Genomic DNA, 19,118 nt, shown 5'->3' with positions numbered 1-19,118 from the left:
AACCCCTTGGGGACCCAGAGCGGTTTGTGAACTAGACAGGCCTGTTCCAAGTTAGTTTGACAAGTTCACAAACCCATCTAACGGTGCCCTACCTCTTCCAAACTCCGAGTTATTGTAATATAATGACACACCACCCTTTATTTACATATTTGGTGTTCAAAATATATTTATTATTAAGCTTTTCATAGTGTATATTTAAAATTTTTAAATCGCATGCTTTTTTTAACTAGTTTACTGTTTAGTTCTGGTTTAATCTTCGGTCAATTCTATTCCTGGTTTTGGTTATGGTTATCCTAAGAGGTGCTCTGGAATTAAATATGATATATAATATGGGTAAAGCTAATATGCGTTATAGTTCCGGTTTAATCTTGGTCAGTTCTATTCCTATTTTGGTTATCCCCAGAGGTGCTCCGGAATTTAATATGATATATATATATGTTATAATGTAATATAATAGGGGTAAAGCTAATATGTATTACTTCAAAAATATTAATTAATATGAAACAAAAATTTAGATTAATTTTAACTATAGGGTTTTTAAGTATATGAAAGGATTAAAATTATTTAGAGGAAAACATTTTTTTTTAAATGTAGAAGTTGAAGAAAATTTACATTTTATCTATATATATTTGATAGATCTAGAGTTAAGACGATCTAAAATGGTTTTAAAAACTTAAAATTGAAGTGTTGACATTGCTGGCAATATTGCCCAATCATTAGGGAAATAAAGAATTCAAAATCCTAGCATACAGCAGCAAGCTAAGCTACTCTTCATAAGGGCAAAGTAATCTTCAAAAAAAACATGAGTTTCAATATAAAAGTGAAAATCCATACTGGAAATTAGAACATAAACATGAGACAACATTTCTAGGATTCAAATTAACACAGCCACAGAACCAATGGTTGCTCTGAGAGTAACTTTTTTACGGTCCAATACGAGGGAGATGTGTAATTCTTTCCCTACTCAACATGTACTTGAAACGGCATTTTAAAAAAATATTAAAAGCAAAACAATAATTTGAACATTTTCATAAATAAAATATTTCAATGTCAGTAAATTCTTTTTATATCGACTTTATATAAATCTACTAAATAAATGAAAGCAACAAAATTTTATAAAAGAGATGTGTAATTTTTTCAATGATTAATATGAAATAGAAATATAATATTTATAAAAAGATATTTCAAATTTCAATATCCACTTTAAAATTTAAAATATCCATAATTATTAAGATATTTTAATAGTATGACCCTTAATATAAAGGAGATATATAATTTCACATATATAAATATATAATTAACTTAAATCTATCTTAACTACAAATTTACTATGAATGTAATATAAATAAAAGAGATCACATCACTCTAAAACCAATTTTTATTAAAATTTGAAAAAAAAATAAATAAATAAATCTTTCGACCCACAGTAAATTTAAATTAAATAAATTTACACCAGTTAATACCCCAAATGCCTCTTTACTTACCTCAATAACAAAATACAAGTTTAGCCAATACCATAACTACCTGAGAGTTTGAATTCAATGTTTCTCTCTTGCCTTGTAAGTCAATGCCAAAATACACGGTTAAAAAATACAAGTTTAGCCAATACCATCACCACCAAGAATCTTGCCTTCAATGGTAGATTCTTGGTTTTCTTCTACCCTTGTAAGTGCACATTTCAATAAGAAACAGGAAGTTGACTGCAATGCCCAAACCACAATGCCATTACGATATGAGATTTGATGTTCCTCCACTCGAAAACAAATTATATGAATGATACATTTTACGGAAAGTTCAACCAGTACATGAAGGTACAATTTTCTGCTCAATGGAACAACAAAATGAAAGTGAAACAACTGAGCCAAGAGTATGGCAGACCTCATCTAGATACCAGCAGGTTCACAGGCTTCATGGATTCAGTTGGATTGTAGACGTCGCTGGTAGCATTGGCAGCAGCTGCGGACATTGCTGTCTCCCGCAGCTATGTCCAACTTTATAAGACTCCTAGTGGCCAGAATTGCTGCAGGGACCTGATCATGCGAGGCTCTGGCGACGAGTCCTCACGTTGCAGACGAAGCGGCGTCCTTGACTTCCTATGGATTGGCAGAAGCCAAAAGGCACTGTCTCAGGATCCTCAAAATTGACTGCAGAAATTCTCCAGGGAGGGGAATTCTCGCACTCTTTGCACTGCAATCATCCATTGGCCCCTCTGATGAGGAGAAGCCACGATATTATCATTCCCTACAGTGATTCCATGTGCAAAATCACTATCGTCGTGGATATCGAATTTGCCTATTTCATCAATTAGGGCTCCGTCAGTATTAGACGTCCTAAGGTTATTACAATTCTCTGCAATTTTTTCCTCTTCCCCATCCTGGAAATTAGAATCCGATAAGCCTGCCTGCGGCCGATCGCGGACCTGATCATCGAAACTACGGGCACAGGCGCACTTCTGGCCGGTCCAGCCTTCAAAAAAGGGGCAAATGTCGACCTTGCCCCGGCAGGAATGGTGGAAATCTTCATGTAGAGGAGATCGAGTGCGACCCCGACAATGGAAACCCTCTTGGTGGATTTGCCGACGGCGTCCATGGTCTCCAGGGGTGGGGAGAACTGCCCGACAAAAGCTATGGCACAGAAATCATGTTGGAGCTGATTGCCAGGGGCATGTTAGAGGGACGGTTGGCCAGGAAGGGAATGTGGACGAGCCTTCACTTCGCCGGATGGTCTCGAATATGAAGAGCAGCTTGTGGAAGGAATCCGTATCGAAGGCGAGGCAGGAGAATGGGTTCCAGCAAGGAGTGGGGCGTTCCTGCGAGTCGGCGTCGGAGGAGAGCCAGTAGCAGGGTCCGTTGGAGGCGGAATAGGTTTTTAATATTTAATTTGCCTATCAACAATATTTGATTTTCACTAAATATCTATCAATCACCGTGGACCCATCTTAACTCAACTCTGAATGAAATTTCTTTTCACTAATATAAAAGAGGAGGCTTGCCCGTGAATGGATTTGATTTCTCTTGAGTTTGACAGATTTTTTTTTTTTTTTTTTTTTAAATATTTATAATTTTCTTTATTTTTTATTTTTAATAAAATTTAATTTAAGTGAATAAAATATATTTTTTATTTTTAATAATAATTATAATTATAATTTTTTTTATTTGTTTGAAAAATGTTTTATGGCTTAATAATTATACAATAAGAATATTCTTATCTTAATGATGATGATTATTATGTTCATTGAAGCTAATGTGGCCTATAAGATTTTAAGAAAAAAAGAGAGGTTAATTGTCATTTTTCAAAATCTTGTCTCTGTGATCAATGAGAAGGGAAAGAAGAGCTTCAAGATCGTTATAGTTAGGTTAGCTTAATAAGTCAAAAAGATTAGAGGTGTGGTTGATGATAGGGAATTGAGAGCAGATGTGAGCACAAATCGGGTAGTCTAAAATGAAGTGTTTTTCGTCTTCCACCTTCTTAGTATCACAAATCTGACAGATTCTATCGTCCCAAGGGGTCTTGGGAGTAGACCACCGCTCGGTCTCACTGCTAAGGTCATGAGAATTAGTTCTTATCCTAGTGATGTTCATTTTCTTCTTAGTGTTGGTCAACATAGGGATAATTATGGTTATCAAGGGTGGGGTTGATCACCTCCTTATAGTATCTTAGCTTCCTTTTACCCTCTAGCTCCTTACCATCCCACATCATGTCCTTAAAATTGGAGGTAATAGTATCATTGATACTATCCTTGCTTCCCATGATGATCTCCTTCTTAATCCCCCAAAAGGTTGAGCCAAGACTGGGCATCCTTATGGCACCCGCTCTTGAGGCACACGTGGGGGTTTTGACTAAAGTTAGAAGCAATTTTTGGAAGCCTTTTGGATTCCATGTTGTAAAGCTTCTTATACATCAGATATCTAAACATAGTCGTACTTTCAATGGGGGACAAGCCCGCTTCGATCGAGAGGATAGGATAGGGAGTATTTCCCTTGATCTTAAGGTTATAGGTTATGAATTGCTTTTGGATCATCTCAATCTTTCTCCATGACTCTCTAGATATACTACAACCCCAAACTTCACATCTATATAAGACAACAGGGGTGATGAGAGTCTCAAATAGGAACCTCTTTTTACTCCAAATGTAAAGATCGACCAACTTACAATTGTTTTCAAGCTCATAATAAGCTTTCCAACCTCCAATAATTCTTTTCTCAATGCTATAATTCCAGTTGAGTTGATGAGGAAAGTCAATACCCAAATATTTATAAGAAGAAACTTACTCTAGACAATGGTTATCATAGACGAAACTACCATGGGTGATCTTTTTGGATTTAATGATCATGACTTTAGTCTTGTCGGTATTAATTGTCATACCCATCTTGGAGCAGTAGACATGAAGAGTCTTAAGTTGTTTGTCTAGGTCATCATGACTTTTTGCAAGAAGAACAATATCATCAACATAAAGGAGAAGAGTAATGATTATGCCAGCGAGCTTGGTGCCCTTGCAACCCACAGTTTCCAAACACTCCTCTAGCTTATCAATGTAAATACCAAAAAGGGTAGGAGATAGGGGACACCCTTGCTTAACCCCGATATTGCATTTAATATCTTTAGACCACCCTTTATTGGTCTTAAGCTTGGCAATGACAGTCTCATAGAGGCGGATCACAACAATCCTCAGTTCAGGAGGAACCATGATCTCTTCAAGTCTCTCCCAGAGCTTATCTCAAGGGACAGTGTCGAAAGCTTTTCTAAAGTCCACAAAACAGAAGAGATTGGTTTTACTATTGCGACATTCCTCTGCAATGATCCTGAGAGTGACAAGGTGGTCGATAATCGAGTGTTGTCTCCTAAAACCAATTTACCCTTTAGCCCTTCTACCCTAGTTCTCAAGCCAAAAGCTAAGCTTTAGTTTTCAATTTAATTTAAAAAATTACATATATATTAAAATTTTATTTATAATATTGAATTATTATTGCAAATGAAAATGTTATTACAAAGGCTATAATTAATATATTTAATTATTTTTATTAATAATAATTAAAAATAAAATTATAATTTACTTATTTTTTATTTTTATTTTTTTTTGTAATGTGAGATATATTAGCTAGTAAGTGTTTTGATGTTTATAATTGTTACGCCAAGAGGTGCTCTACAAATAATAATAACGTTACATTTAAAAATATTAAAATAATAATTTAAAAAAATAAATAAATTAATTAAATAAAATGTCGCCCATAATTAAAAACTTCAATTTGCACTTTAATTTTACATAACTTTATATAGAGATATAAAGTAACCGAAAATAAAAATAAAAATTAGTAGGAAGAAGAAATGTGATTTCTTCCCTTCTTCATCTTCATATGGAGATGAGTACAAAAAAAAATTACTTTTCAACACGAGAAAAAAATATATTTTCTTGAGTATTTTATAGGAGATGGCAGGAAATAGTATTATTGATATTACATGATGTGTAGTTCATTCTACATTTAGTTTATATGTGATATTTAAAACAAAAATATATTAATAACAAAAAATATTTATATTCATTTTCAATGCAATCAACTAGAAATTTTTCATGGTTCCTTTCAATTGAAAAAAATATTTTATTGACATCTCATTTTTATTTAGAGAATATTTTATTTTTTATTTTAAGAGAGACATGTGTCGACTCCGCTTTAAGCACGAACCTAATTAGACATTGAAAAAATTTATTATAATAAAATTGCATTTTTATTTAAAGAATATTTTATTTTTATTTTAAAAGAGACATGTCAACTCCAGTTTAAACACGAACCTAATTAGACATTGTTTTCATATTAGACAATAAAATACATCTCTCTACACAATTATTATTATTAAAAAATAAATAACAATAATAATAATAATTTAACTTAAAAATAAAAAAAATATTCACTAGTTCGATAAAGATTAATTAAAGATTAGAAAAAAATCAACACCCTCTTTTCCAAGATTACATATAAAAAAAAAGTTTAATTTTATTTTTCGAAGTTAAAAAGACAAAAATTTGCTACGGTTTTGTTAATTATGAGTTATATTTTTAATTAATGTAAAAAAAATACTAGGAGGAGTTTTGAGAGCAGCGAAACAATGGAGGTTTAAGGTTTGTGTCAGTACAACAGCAGATTTGCACGGACCACGGCATCTCTGCAACAATTCTCTAGCAATATGAACAACAATATATGACAAGGAATAGCGCACAAATCATGGACATCCTCCAGGGGGAGGACACGGTGCCTCCCCCCAATGATCAAGAAAACATTCAGATGCACACGGAAGATAACGAGAAAAAGCCCCAGGAAGAAACGGGAACGGTTCCTTGTACACAGACAGATAATACAGAAAGAAATGCAGCTCCCAAAGCAACATCGGCTACCTGTAAGCCTGTTGCAGCTGAAAGACCTAAGATTGAGCTCCCAAGTCAAAGAATCAATACCCAAATCTAGTATATGAAGGATCATGCATTAATAGGGAAATTTATAGGCTTCTGGCCTACAAAGAAAGCTTTGCATGGATGGATCGCATCCAAATGGAAACCAAAAGGGCACATTACCCTGCAGCTGGGACCTAAGGGCTTCTTTACGGCAGTCTTCAACTGTATAGAAGATCAAAACAGGGTCCTCGATGGAGGACCATACTTCTTTAATGCAGTTGGTCTTTACTTGAGACACTGGATTGAAAGATTCAATCCGGACAAAGAAGATCTAAGCTGGGCACCAATGTGGATCCGTCTTTATTCCCTTCCATTGGAGTACTGGGATGAAGGCTCGCTGCAAGATATTGGAAATGGACTGGGGGAATTCATCAAAATTGCGGAGGAGACAAAACTCAAAAGATACACTTCCTACACCCGCATTTGCATTTATATGCATCTAAGCAAAGCTCTCCCATATGTGGTAAGTTTATATCATGATGATTTTGAATGGATTCAGTCAATAGATTATGAACATGTCCCATTTCGATGCAGAAAATGTCATGTCCTTGGCCATCTCTTTTGTGACTGCCCATCAAATGTGAAACCCCTGACCTCTACCTCCTCAGACAAACCTGACTTTGACGGATTCACCAAAGTCAGCAACCGCAAAAAAAACCACAAAAAACCTGCATCAAACCCTAAAAAACCTTCCGCCAACACTTCAATGCCATCCACCAGTAATAGCTTTGAGATCTTAGCCCAGCCGGATTCGAATAACAATGAGAACCCCTTACACTCCGAGGAGTCTCCCAAGGCATCATCACAATTCATTCCCACCGGCTCAAAGCAACCCCAAAAGCATAAGCAATCCATAGATCTCACCACCTCCTCACCCAGTCTGATACCGATATGGAAATCTCATGGCATGGAGGTAGACATTGTGCAGCAAGAAACCACGGTTGCAACAGAGACCACAGAGGAAAGGAGCGAGGCCCAGCACATGGAAGAGGAGCCTGAAAGCATAGATATAGGAGATCTGGACATATTTGGATTAGAACAAGCTTGCAGGAAAAAAGAATTTGACAAGATCCCAGAAAGACAGCTGGAAAACTTGGAAGTCATCCTTTCCAGAGCACAACAGCAAAGAACCCTAGGCATTTAGCCTGGAAGTCAATGGGATGGCAAAAACATTCCTAAAGATAATAAAAAAAGAGGGAGGAAAATAGATCTCCAAAGAACCATCCGCATTGGGGAAATGCTGGTGGAATCAGGAAGATATTCCAAGCTTACAAAGTATTACAGTCCCCTACCCAACAATGAATCATGAAGCTCACTTCATGAAACATAAAAGGGCTAAATAGCCCTGGGAAATATAGAATGATAAAAAACATGATTCAGCAGGAGAAACCCTAAGTCTTCTTCACGCAAGAAACTAAATGTAACTCTACAACACTTGGTCAAACCCTTGCAAAAGCATGGCCAGGCAGTCAAGCAGTAGCAGTGGACGCCTCAGGAGTTTCAAGAGGTCTAGCAATAGTCTGGGACGAACGCGCTATCACGCTTACTAATATCCATGTGAGTAAGCACTTCATTCAAGTCACCTTTCATATTATAGGGACAAATGTGCATGGTCACCTAACCAATGTCTACTTCCCCCGGGAGGAAACACATAAGATAGAAATTTTGAATACTTTATCTTTGATCAACTCCAACAGAACACATCCACTCTGGATCATAGGTGGAGACTTCAATATGATTACTAAGCTGAAAGAAAAAAGTGGAGGCAGGAATAAACTGGATAGTGAAAGTATTCATTTAAAAAATTTCATCCAAAACAATTGGCTCATGGATATGCCATTCAACAATGGAATCTATACTTGGAATAACAAACGAGCAGGCACACATCAAATTGCCTCTCGACTGGACAGATTTTTGCTTTCAGACAATGCCATCCATCTTGGAGGAGACTTCTCGGCCTCGATCTTACCTCTCACAGGATCAGATCACTGGCCAATCTCGCTCCAATGGCAAAGACTGGGGAGCACCACACGGCGGCCCTTCCGCTTTGAAGCGTTCTGGTTGATGCATCTAGACTTCAACAATCTGATAAATGCAGTTTGGAAAAGCTTCAAACCCCTGGACGGCTCAAAAATGTATCAATTCCAACAAAAACTCAAAAATCTTAAAAAAAATATCAAGCAATGGAATCAACTGACCTTTGGTAATATCTTCCAAGCTCAAAACGCTCTAGATCAAGAAATGAAAAGAATACAACAGATGATCATTACTGAGGGGAGATCTGAAGCACTCTCAGAGCAGGAAAAACTCCTTCATACACAAATAGTAGAAACAGCAAAGCAAGAAGAAATTCTTTGGAAACAAAAATCAAGAGTTAGATGGCTTAAAGAGGAAGAAAGAAATACAAAAAAATTTCATCGCACTACTGTACAGAGAAGGATGCACAACAACATCACTCACATTCAGAATCGGCAAGGGGAACGATTGGAAAAACATGAGGATGTAGAACAAGAGCTTCTTACTTATTTCAAGCAGGTGCACCAAGAACCACAAGTTGATAGACAACCAGCCATAGAGAAGATCATCAAGAACATCCCAAAAATAATAACAGAAGAACACAATCAGCTCCTCCTTTGGCCAATATCTTTACAGGAAGTGGAGAATGCAATGCGACAACTCAAAGAAGGAAAGGTGCCTGGCCCTGATGGTTTTACATCAAATTTCTTCCACAACTTCTGGGATCTAATTAAAGAGGAGGTCTGGCAAGTTGTTGAGGAATCCAGGACTAATAGATGGATGCTTCCCTCTCTGAACGTGACCTTTATTGCCCTCATCCCCAAGGAAGATCAATCTCTGACTCCTGACAAATTCAAGCCTATCACACTCTGTAATGTCACTTATAAAATCATTTCCAAAGTTACTACCTTTCGACTGAAGCCGCTAGAGCAATCAGGATATGTGGAAAGTCGGCAAATCACTGATGGCATCATTCTCACCCACGAGATTATACACTCCCTGACGCTGCTCAAAAAAGCAGGTATGCTTCTAAAAATTGACCTCTCTAAAGCTTTTGATACTTTAAGCTGGCCTTACATTCAAAAGATGTTGTTTGCCTTTAGCTTCTCCCCTCCCTGGGTTAGATGGGTTATGAGTCTTATAACTTCCACCTTCTTCTCCATTCTGGTCAATGGAATCCCTTCCACCCCCTTCCATCCTTCTAGAGGAATCAGACAAGGAGATCCACTTTCCCCCTTTCTGTTCGTTCTAATGGCGAAAGGGCTTGGAAGAAGTATTAAAGAAGCTCTTCAATCCCAGCAGCTCAGAGGCCTCTCCTTTCCCAACACCCCTGCTTTTACCCACCAACAATTCGTGGATGATAACATGCTGTTTGGCCATCCCTCGGTTCAGGAAGCCCTCAAATTAAAATCCCTTTTGAATGAGTTCTCAGATGCCTCTAGCGCCAGCATTAATAATGCTAAGTCCTAAATCTTTTTCTTCCATACCCCTGCTATCACTCAGTCTTCCATAGCCCGTATCCTTGGATTCACGATAGCTACTCTCCCCTCTAATTATTTGGGTGCACCTATCACTGATTCTACTTTAAAGCATTCTTCCTGGCAACTGCTCTTGGAAAAATTGGAAGCTCGCCTCTCCTCATGGACTTATAGAGCCCTCAATATGGCCCGTTGTCTAGTGCTAATCAAAGCTGTCTTGCAATCCATGCCTCTTTATCTCTTTTCAGTACTGGCAGCGCCAAAATGGGTACTCAAGAAAATCGAAAATCTTCAGAGGACTTTTATGTGGCGAAATTCGAGACAAAATAGAAAATGGGCACTAGTGAAATGGGCTACGGTCTGCCTTCCAAAAATCTCAGGAGGCACTGGGCTTCGTGATCCTCAGCACAGTAATGTTGTCATGGGGGCACGTCTTTGGTGGAAATGGATCTCGGCGCCGCATACTCCCTGGGCCATCCTCTGGACAACAAAATATGCAAACAACCGACCAATAGATGATCTAATCCGACTCACAGAAGTAGGCAAAGGATCCTTAATCTGGAACGCAGCTAATCAACACAAAGATATTATCCAACAGCATAGCTTCTGGGAAATAAGGGATGGCAATAATGCAAGGTTTTGGGATGACTCTTGGCAGCAAAGACCCAAGCTGAGGGACCTGATCAAACCCCACCAAATACTGGAATGGGAAGAGCATCAGATGGACAAGGTTAGCCAGCACTGGTTGCCCACTCTCACACAAGGATACAGACAATGGATAAACTCGGACCACATCATTAGGCAAGGCACAGAGTCCATTCAAAAAAATTTGGAGGTAGAACAAAGTTTGGGCCCCCAACATTTGGCGAAAAGTCTCCACTTTCCTCTGGTTGTTATGTCAAAACAAAATACTCACTTGGGACAATCTGCGGAAAAGAAGCTTTCACGGGCCCTCCATTTGCCCCAACTGTAAACAACAGGAAGAAACTACTCTGCATCTCATGAACTCCTGCCCATTGGCAAACAGACTCTGGGAAAAAGCAAGCTTCAAATGCCAAAAAGAAGGAAGAATTAAAGAGGATATCACCAACACCATACGTAGTTGGGCAATCAATCCATATAAGAGTAAACTGTTAAACTCTTTATGGAAAATCATCCCAGGTCTTCTCATGTGGACAATATGGAAAGAAAGAAATCGTCGCATCTTCAAAGACCAATCCACACCTTTAGAAGTCCTATGGAACAATGTTTGCCAAAACCTTCAGGAAACACTAATGCTCCAAACTTGGTATGAAGAAGACTTTCCTTCCATTCCATAGGAAAAGAATATATGGGCAAACTGGAATCTTCATTTGAACCAGGTACAGACAAATCATAAATTCTCTTCACACAACAAAATACCAAACAAATGGCTACCTCCGCCCCATAATATGATACAAATCAATTTCGATGGAGCATCCAAAGGCAATCCGGGCAAAGCAGGATATGGCGGAGCATTTAGGGATCATAAAGGCAAACCTCTTCTAACTTTCCTAGGCTCAATTGGCTGGGATATGAACAACTTGGCCGCATTAGAAGGGCTATGGCAAGGGCTTCTTCTAGCTCAACTTCACAATTTCTTCTAACTATTAATTGAAGGCGACTCTCAAATTCTCATTAACATGGTTAATCAGATTCTGCAGGGGACACCGTCATACAAAGTGGTCAGCAGCTGGAGATTGGCGGAAAGATTAGAGCTCATAGAACAATGGCTCTCCACCAACAGAGTAGTCACCTTCAAACACATCCGCAGAGATGGCAACAAAGTGGCTGATTTCTTAGCTAATATAGGAGTTGACAGTGGTCGGACTCTACATACTGGCTCGCTTAACACTATTGCCACTGCATCCCAGATAAAGGATTACAATGAATTGGTACAGAGTGAAGAAGCACACTTGGATGCGGGTGATCATAATGCCATTAATGCTGATTAGATGGAAGGACGGTGGGAGGCTTGGCCACATGGCCGCCCACGTCCCCTCCCAGGCCAGAGTAAGGCGAATTCATGGTGACTTGCAGGCACCATTAATATGGTGCTCAAGTCGAGAATTCTGTAACAAGCATAAGGAAATGGCCTCCATAGACCATAACTCAGTCTTCCCTCCTCTGATAAACAGCACTTGCCCTCCTCAGGCTGCGGAGCCATGCTCTTGCACCGTCACTGGCAGACGATGTTGGTTGCTCAGCTGCGTGGATGTGGGAAATGGGTATCATTTCTCCCAAACGACGCACTATAAGTTGATTCAAGCTCAAAACCCCTTTGTTTTCCCTCTGAACAGCCATTCCAGTCCCAGTAATTCCTCTGATTCCCCAAGTGTTAGCTCTGAGACTAATTCAGTCATGGCGCGCATCTGACACTGCATGCGCAACAGAAGAGGGGGCAGTCGTGGCGGAAGCATTCGTCCTCCCGCTACGCCCAGCCCTGAATCTGCTTCTCCCTCCTCTTCTCTAGTCATTACTCATCCCCATGGCACCTTCTCCGACAGGTATCCAGACACGCACAATGGCAGAGGGCGGGCTCAGCTCCAGGGTGACCGCAGAATGAACGCAGCCATCCATACTACCAATTTTCCTCTTCCCCCTCACCCCTCTCCTCATACGACTCAATTCCGCTTCCATAGCACTCTACACCGGCCCGTCATCACCGCTACTGTCACCATTACCTTCATTGAGGAAATTGACCTGCAGGAAGCTCAGCCAAGGAACAACGGTGAGCAGCAGAGCGTTGCTCAATGGAACACGAATGCCCGAGACCCAAGAAAGCAGTAGATGGTTGAGAACTCTGCCACCCCGCATGGAGAGGAGCTAGTTGGCAGCCAGCCGACCACCGAAGGCAGAGTAGGAGACACGAAGGCAACCAGTGTCGCCCAGGGCGACACGTCAGGCAAGCATGCAGCAGAGGGCAGCTCTGTTGGCACTCAACCAGTTTGTGGAATACTGTGCGGCACGTCAGCAGAGGAGGAGGAGTGGTACAAGTATGCGTGTCGAATTGTGGAAGAGCCTGCTACAGACGACCTCCAGGGGGTCCATCCTGATTGACAACTAGGCTGCCAGGTGTCGCCCTTCCGCCAGCTAGAGGTTTCATATGCTGTTGTCTGATTTTTGCTATGTTTTGTTTTTGAAAACTTTCCTTCTGGTTTGATTCGCTAGTTTTCAATCTAGATCCCCTGTGCGGGTTTTTGATGTCAAAACTTGTGACCCCTGCGTGGGTTTTTTAATCTGGTTTCACGGACTGGTTTCCCCCTCGATGGGCAGTCGCGATTAGGTTGTGATATTTTTTGACAAACTCTGTTTAGCACTGCAAAGGCCAACGAGGTTTTGTTTCATATCAATAGAATAATATTACTTAAGGAAAAAAAAAATAAAAAAAATAATTTTAAATTATAAATTATATTTTTCTTATGTAATTATGATGTATATGTTTCCATTACTTATGGTTGTTATTATTAACAATCAATATATATGTGCGTGTGGTTGCATATACCCACTATAAAATAAATTTAAACAAGTAAATTATCTAATAAGAAACATATACAACCCCTATTAATTGTGATAATTAAATATTAGTTGTGATCATTATTACTTCTCATAGTTGAATTGAAATGACCTGAAAAAAAACTTAGCAACTTCCACCTACAACAAAACCTACGAGTGATTAAAATAACAGACCCTAGGTTCACGAGTTGTTTTAAATAACATACCCTAAGTTCACGAGTTGTCTTTAGAAAACTTTTTAAATTTTTAGTCAAATTTAATGATATGGGAAATGCTTGCTCTTCTCATCATGGTTGCATTCATTATTTATGAGCATAGTTATTTTGAAGGCTAACAAAAAGCCTTCCAAAGTTTATTTTGAAAGTACTCTGCAACGTAATGAATTATTTTTCATAAAAAAAAAAATTATGAGAAATTTAAAAGTTACAAAAGGTACAATTTTGGGATTTTCTTAGTCGCATTTTTTCTGTGGCCCATCATGGAGATAAAGGTAAGGGAAGTTTAGTAGTGATAATTATGTCACTATTTGGGTACCCAAAGTTTGAACATGGAAATTATTTTTTTCAAAGAAGAGTTGCATTGTGTTGTGATTGCTTCATGTGACTCTAGGTTTTTTATTTATACACTTGTGGTTGGTCCTTATAGGTTTATGAGTTTTTAATATTTTTTTAGTGAAGTAATGCGCATAGATTTGTTATTTTGTTTTGGTGGAGTTTTTAGGATTTTTATTTAAATTTGTGATTTTTTTTTGTAATATTAGAAGGTCAATTAAGGAATTTGTGATGAATCAATTTGTTTTTTTAATTTTATGGGTCTTTTCTAGGAGTTGTCTACGGAGATGGAGGAATTGCGAAGGCCAAAAATAGCCTGGGCAAAAAAAATTCAAAAATGGCCAGAATCCAGGCAAAAAAAATTGAAAAGATCTTGTAGATGCATTGTTTGAATCATGTTTTTGACGGTGGAAATGGATTAAGCACCATCAAAAACCTGTAAGACACCTAAAATTATGAAATTTCACTGCTTTTACTTAGATTTACAAAAATCCCTACAAGATTTTTTCAAAATATAACCGGAATTTCCATAACTTCCAAAGAAAAAAAACATTAAACTACTGCTTTTTTCTATATAAAAATTAACCTATCAACAAATATGGAGTCCCTTATAGGCCATGCAAACTAGCCCAATGTGATGATAAGTAAAGTTCTTATGAGGCTTACAATATATATATATATATATATATATATATATATATATGCTTTTGTATTGATTAGGTGGCACTCATAGTCAAAGGAAGCATCTTCAAAAGAAACAAATAAAAAAATAAAAATAAAACACGAAGGATTCTCTTTCATAATAATAACCATAAGGCAATACAAAGTAGGCCAAAAAAAAATGTGGACAAGGTCGTTAGAATTAATTTCTTACCTTAAGAATCACACTCAAAGCTTGATTATATAGATTAATAAATTAAAAGGTAAAAAGAAGTGGCAATAAGTATTATGGAGCAACTTACTGGTAAGGAATCTATTATCAATAAACACATAATGGAGCAACTTATTCGTAAAGAATCTATTGTCAATAAACAAATAATGGCTCACTATTGAAATCCATGTGTTGGAAAATTAGAAAGATACTTATATTAGAATTATCGACCAATAAATTACAAGAATGATCAAAATATGAAGTTTCCAAGATATGAAGATGCCTAATCATCTTAATTATATTAGTATAAATTTATCTAAATTACAAATTTATCTCTTCAATATCCAAATTGTGTGGAAACCCATTAATTGAGATAAATAAGCCTTTCTTTGCCTAATCTATGATTAATAGGATGAGCTACCTCTTCAATATCCAAATTGTGTGGAAACCCATTAATGGAGATAAATAAGCCTTTCTTTACCTAATCTATGATTAATTAGATGACAGTATGAAATTTATTGGAGAAATGAAACTTGAAGCACTTATCTTGGTTCTATGAATTTCATAAATCCACTTAGGATTAGGGATCTATGTTTTGTAACTAGTTATTCCTAGTACACATCCCTTGGCCAACTTACGAGAAGAAAAGCCTCCTAGGGCAATGATGAGTGGGAACCCAATGTTACCAACCTAGTACGTGTGATTGTTGGCATTATGATGCATGTGTTGTACTTGATGGCAAACAACTCATAGAAGATCAACTCACTTATATATATCTAGATGAATCTACGGAAGAGATATCAGATGACAATTCTCAGTATGACAAGTCCAAAGGGGGAGATTGTTGGCATTATGAGACAAGTGTTGTCCTTGACGGCAAATCACACAAATGATAAATTATAGTGCAGCAAATTTATTTGATAAATTATAGTGCAACAAAGTTTCCTTTCATGTAGAGAAAAGTTCACGCACTTTTATGCAAAGAAAATTTTATTCCATGTAGAAAAAAGTTCACGCACTGTTATGCAGAGAAAAGTTTATTCCATATAGAGAAAAGTTCACGCACTTTTATGCAGAGAAAAGTTTATTCCATGTAGAGAAAAGTTCACGCACTCTTATGCAAAGAAAAGTTTATTCCATGTAGAGAAAAGTTCACGCACTCTTATGCAGAGAAAAGTTTATTCCATGTAGAGAAAAGTTCACGCACTTTTATGCAAAGAAAAGTTTATTTCATGTAGAGAAAAGTTCACGCACTTTTATGCAGAGAAGAGTTTATTTCATGTAGAGAAATGTTCACGCACTTTTATGCAGGAAAAAGTTTATTTCATGTAGAGAAACGTTTACGCACTTTCATGCAGAGAAAAGTTCCCTTCATGCAAGAGAAAAGTTCACGCACTTTCATGGTTGGTTCATGGTATTAGTCCGACAGTTTTTGATCCTATGGTTTTGGCCTGTGGTATTGCATCTAAAAGTGTTGATCTCACACACTTTCATGGTTGGTTCATGGTATTAGTCTGACAGTTTTTGATCCTATGGTTTTGGTCCGTGGTATTGCATCCAAAAGTGTTGATCTCACACACTTTCATGGTTGGTTCATGGTATTAGTCCAACAGTTTTTTGATCCTATGGTTTTGGACCGTGGTATTGAGAAAGGACTAAGGCTATAAAAGAGGAAGGAGATCATTTGGCAAAGTATCATCTGAATTATTGAATATCTGATAAAGTGCTAGATCTGGAATATTGTGATTGGGTTATGGTGCAGATCTAGATCTGAGCTAAAGAGGGATCTCACCGGTTGATGGAAAACAAGATCTAAGGATAGATCAGGATCAAATGGTTTGAAATGAACTATCTCTATATATTTGATTATGCTTATTCTAGATCTATATACTGACGCTTGTAATGATCTGAACTGGGTATAACTTGAGTTTGAAATCGCTGCAAGTCATATTTGAATATTTATAGATCTGTATGCGGGTTGGCTTTGGTGTAAGCGCGTATGTATGCAGGTTTGGTTCATTGTAGTAGCGTATACAATTTGAGCTATGATATTTGAAGTCACAGGTGGTTCTGGTTGTTGATGGGTTCTGATGATAGCTTAAAGGTGTCAGTATTCTGCATATCCTGTTTGGTTGATTGTTTTTAGCTTCAGTATTGATGGATGAGAACTAATATTGGATCAGGATCATAATGACTCATATTTATGTGATCTGATGGACTAGATCTGGGTGCTAACACATATATTATCCTTGTATATGTATTGATCTGGTGTTTGGGTGATTCAGAAGATTGATTGATTATGTGCTTCAATTATATTAATGGGTCCAGTATTAAAATTGGATGAAACGTGGCCTTTCAGATTATGTGTTGTGCTTCAGGAGTATCCAGTATGAAAATGTATGAAACGTGGTACCCGGAGGAGAGAAGATTGTAGGGCAGCACCTACGTACTAGTATCTTAGCTAGTACAAGAGCTAAGGGGGTGGTAGCTCCCTTCCAGTAGCAGTTGAAAACTTTGGAGCATTGTAGCAGGTAGCAGCCTACGTATTAGTAAATGGATCGGCTAGTACAAGAACTATGGGGGTTGTAGCTCCCTTCCAGGAGAGACTGGAGAACGAGAGAGGGTTGTAGCTCTCTGCAGGTAGAAGTCTGCGTACTGGTATAAGACTGCACCAATAAAGAAATATTGTAAAAGGATTTTCTTATTAAGAAGAAGATTGAGATGACTTGCAGCAGGTGGTTTTCTCCCACATTGGGTTTCCACCTTATATCATGTGTTCATGTGTGTGGCTTATGTGTGATGATCTGTTCTATTTTACTGCACCTGTTCACTGTTAATATGGTTGATAATGTTCTAATGCACTCATTAAGGATCAACTAACTGAATCATAAGAAGTTGTGGAAGTAGCATATATGAATCTGAATATGGAAATGAAAAAGTTTTATTGATGTGATAACACTGATTCACCCTCCCCCCTCTCAGTATTATTTCCAACAATTGGTATCAGAGCAGGTCCTTTGGTAGAAGCTTGATCGCTTGAAGGAGATCCGTGGAACTATGGGAAAGAAGCTTAAGAAGAAAGCACCTAAGAAGAAGAAGACATCTCAGAAGAACTATGACAGTGGAAGAATCGATTGGGGATTAGGTATAAGAAGCTCTTCAGATTCAGAATCATTTCAGAATGAAGATGAACTATCAGGTATGAATTTGGTCTCCTCTAATGTTCCAGCTATCTATCCATTTGGAAAAGATGAAAGTGATAGTGAAGCAACTGAATTTGCTTTTATGGGTGAGCAAGAAAAGTATCAAATAGAGGCAGTATTTAGAAGGCTTACAGACAATATTAAGGATCAACAAGATCTATTGAACAAAAGGGAATGTGTTTTCAATGAAGAAGTTACCAAACTAAAAGCTCAATCAGAGGAAGGAAACAAGGTAAGAAAGTTACTCAAGGACAAGGAAAATCAATGTCAAAAGTTGCAGGGTGAAGTGACATCATTAAGAGATGAAGTCAATGAAAGAAGCACAACCATCAAGAAACTTAGAGATAGATCCAGTTACTATGAAAGTCTTGAAGCCACGATCCGCTCGCTAAAGGAAGATCTTGAAGAATCAAAGAAGCATAATAAAGATCTACTCCAAGCTATTGAAAAACAGGAAAACGAAGTTATCAGCTTAAAATCTCAACTGGAATGTGCCTTCAGAATTCGTCAAATGCAGCAGAATGTGAATGAAGAACAAGAAAAGGAGATTCTCAAACTGAGGAATCAGTTGGAAGAAGGAAGGAAAGCGGAAGAAGACATGAAGAAGCAATGTCTAGAAAAGGAAGAACAACTTCAAGTTGAGGTAAATATCTTGAAAGGTAAATTAGAAGAAAAGGATAAACTATTACGATTTCAAGATAGCACTAAAGCCTTGGATGATATTCTTAGTAGTCAAAGGTCTCCTGCTATCAAGACGGGTCTTGGTTTTCATGAATCTGTTGAAGGTGAATCTAGTTCACAAGGTGAGGCAAGGAAATCTAAAGAGAAATCTAAAATGATCAACAAAAAGATGAAAGGTCAACCCCATCAACAATCAAGGAAAGAGACTTCTCAAAGAAAATATCTTACTCCTAACTATGGTCGGCCATTTACTCAGATGAATAATATTGAATGTTATGAATGTCATAATCTTGGACATGTTGCAGCTAGATGCAGAAGAAGGATGGTTCAAGATCATCA

The 19,118-nt window shown here is 37.7% G+C and overlaps 1 protein-coding gene and 1 pseudogene across 1 annotated transcript in view; both read right to left on the bottom strand.

Moving 5' to 3' along the window:
* LOC149195078 (amine oxidase [copper-containing] gamma 1-like) overlaps positions 1-19,118 on the bottom strand; it is a 41,034-nt gene that overhangs the window by 9,132 nt on the left and 12,784 nt on the right. The gene's annotated exons all lie outside the window — the stretch shown is intronic.
* Positions 1,880-2,937, bottom strand: LOC149195079 (uncharacterized; annotated as a pseudogene).

Source organism: Pinus tabuliformis, chromosome 2_2 (genome assembly GCF_031772625.1).
Source record: "Pinus tabuliformis cultivar Carrire ecotype Pingquan chromosome 2_2, CPIR1, whole genome shotgun sequence".
NCBI lineage: Eukaryota > Viridiplantae > Streptophyta > Pinopsida > Pinales > Pinaceae > Pinus > Pinus tabuliformis.
This window is presented reverse-complemented; position numbering and strand designations above follow the sequence as displayed.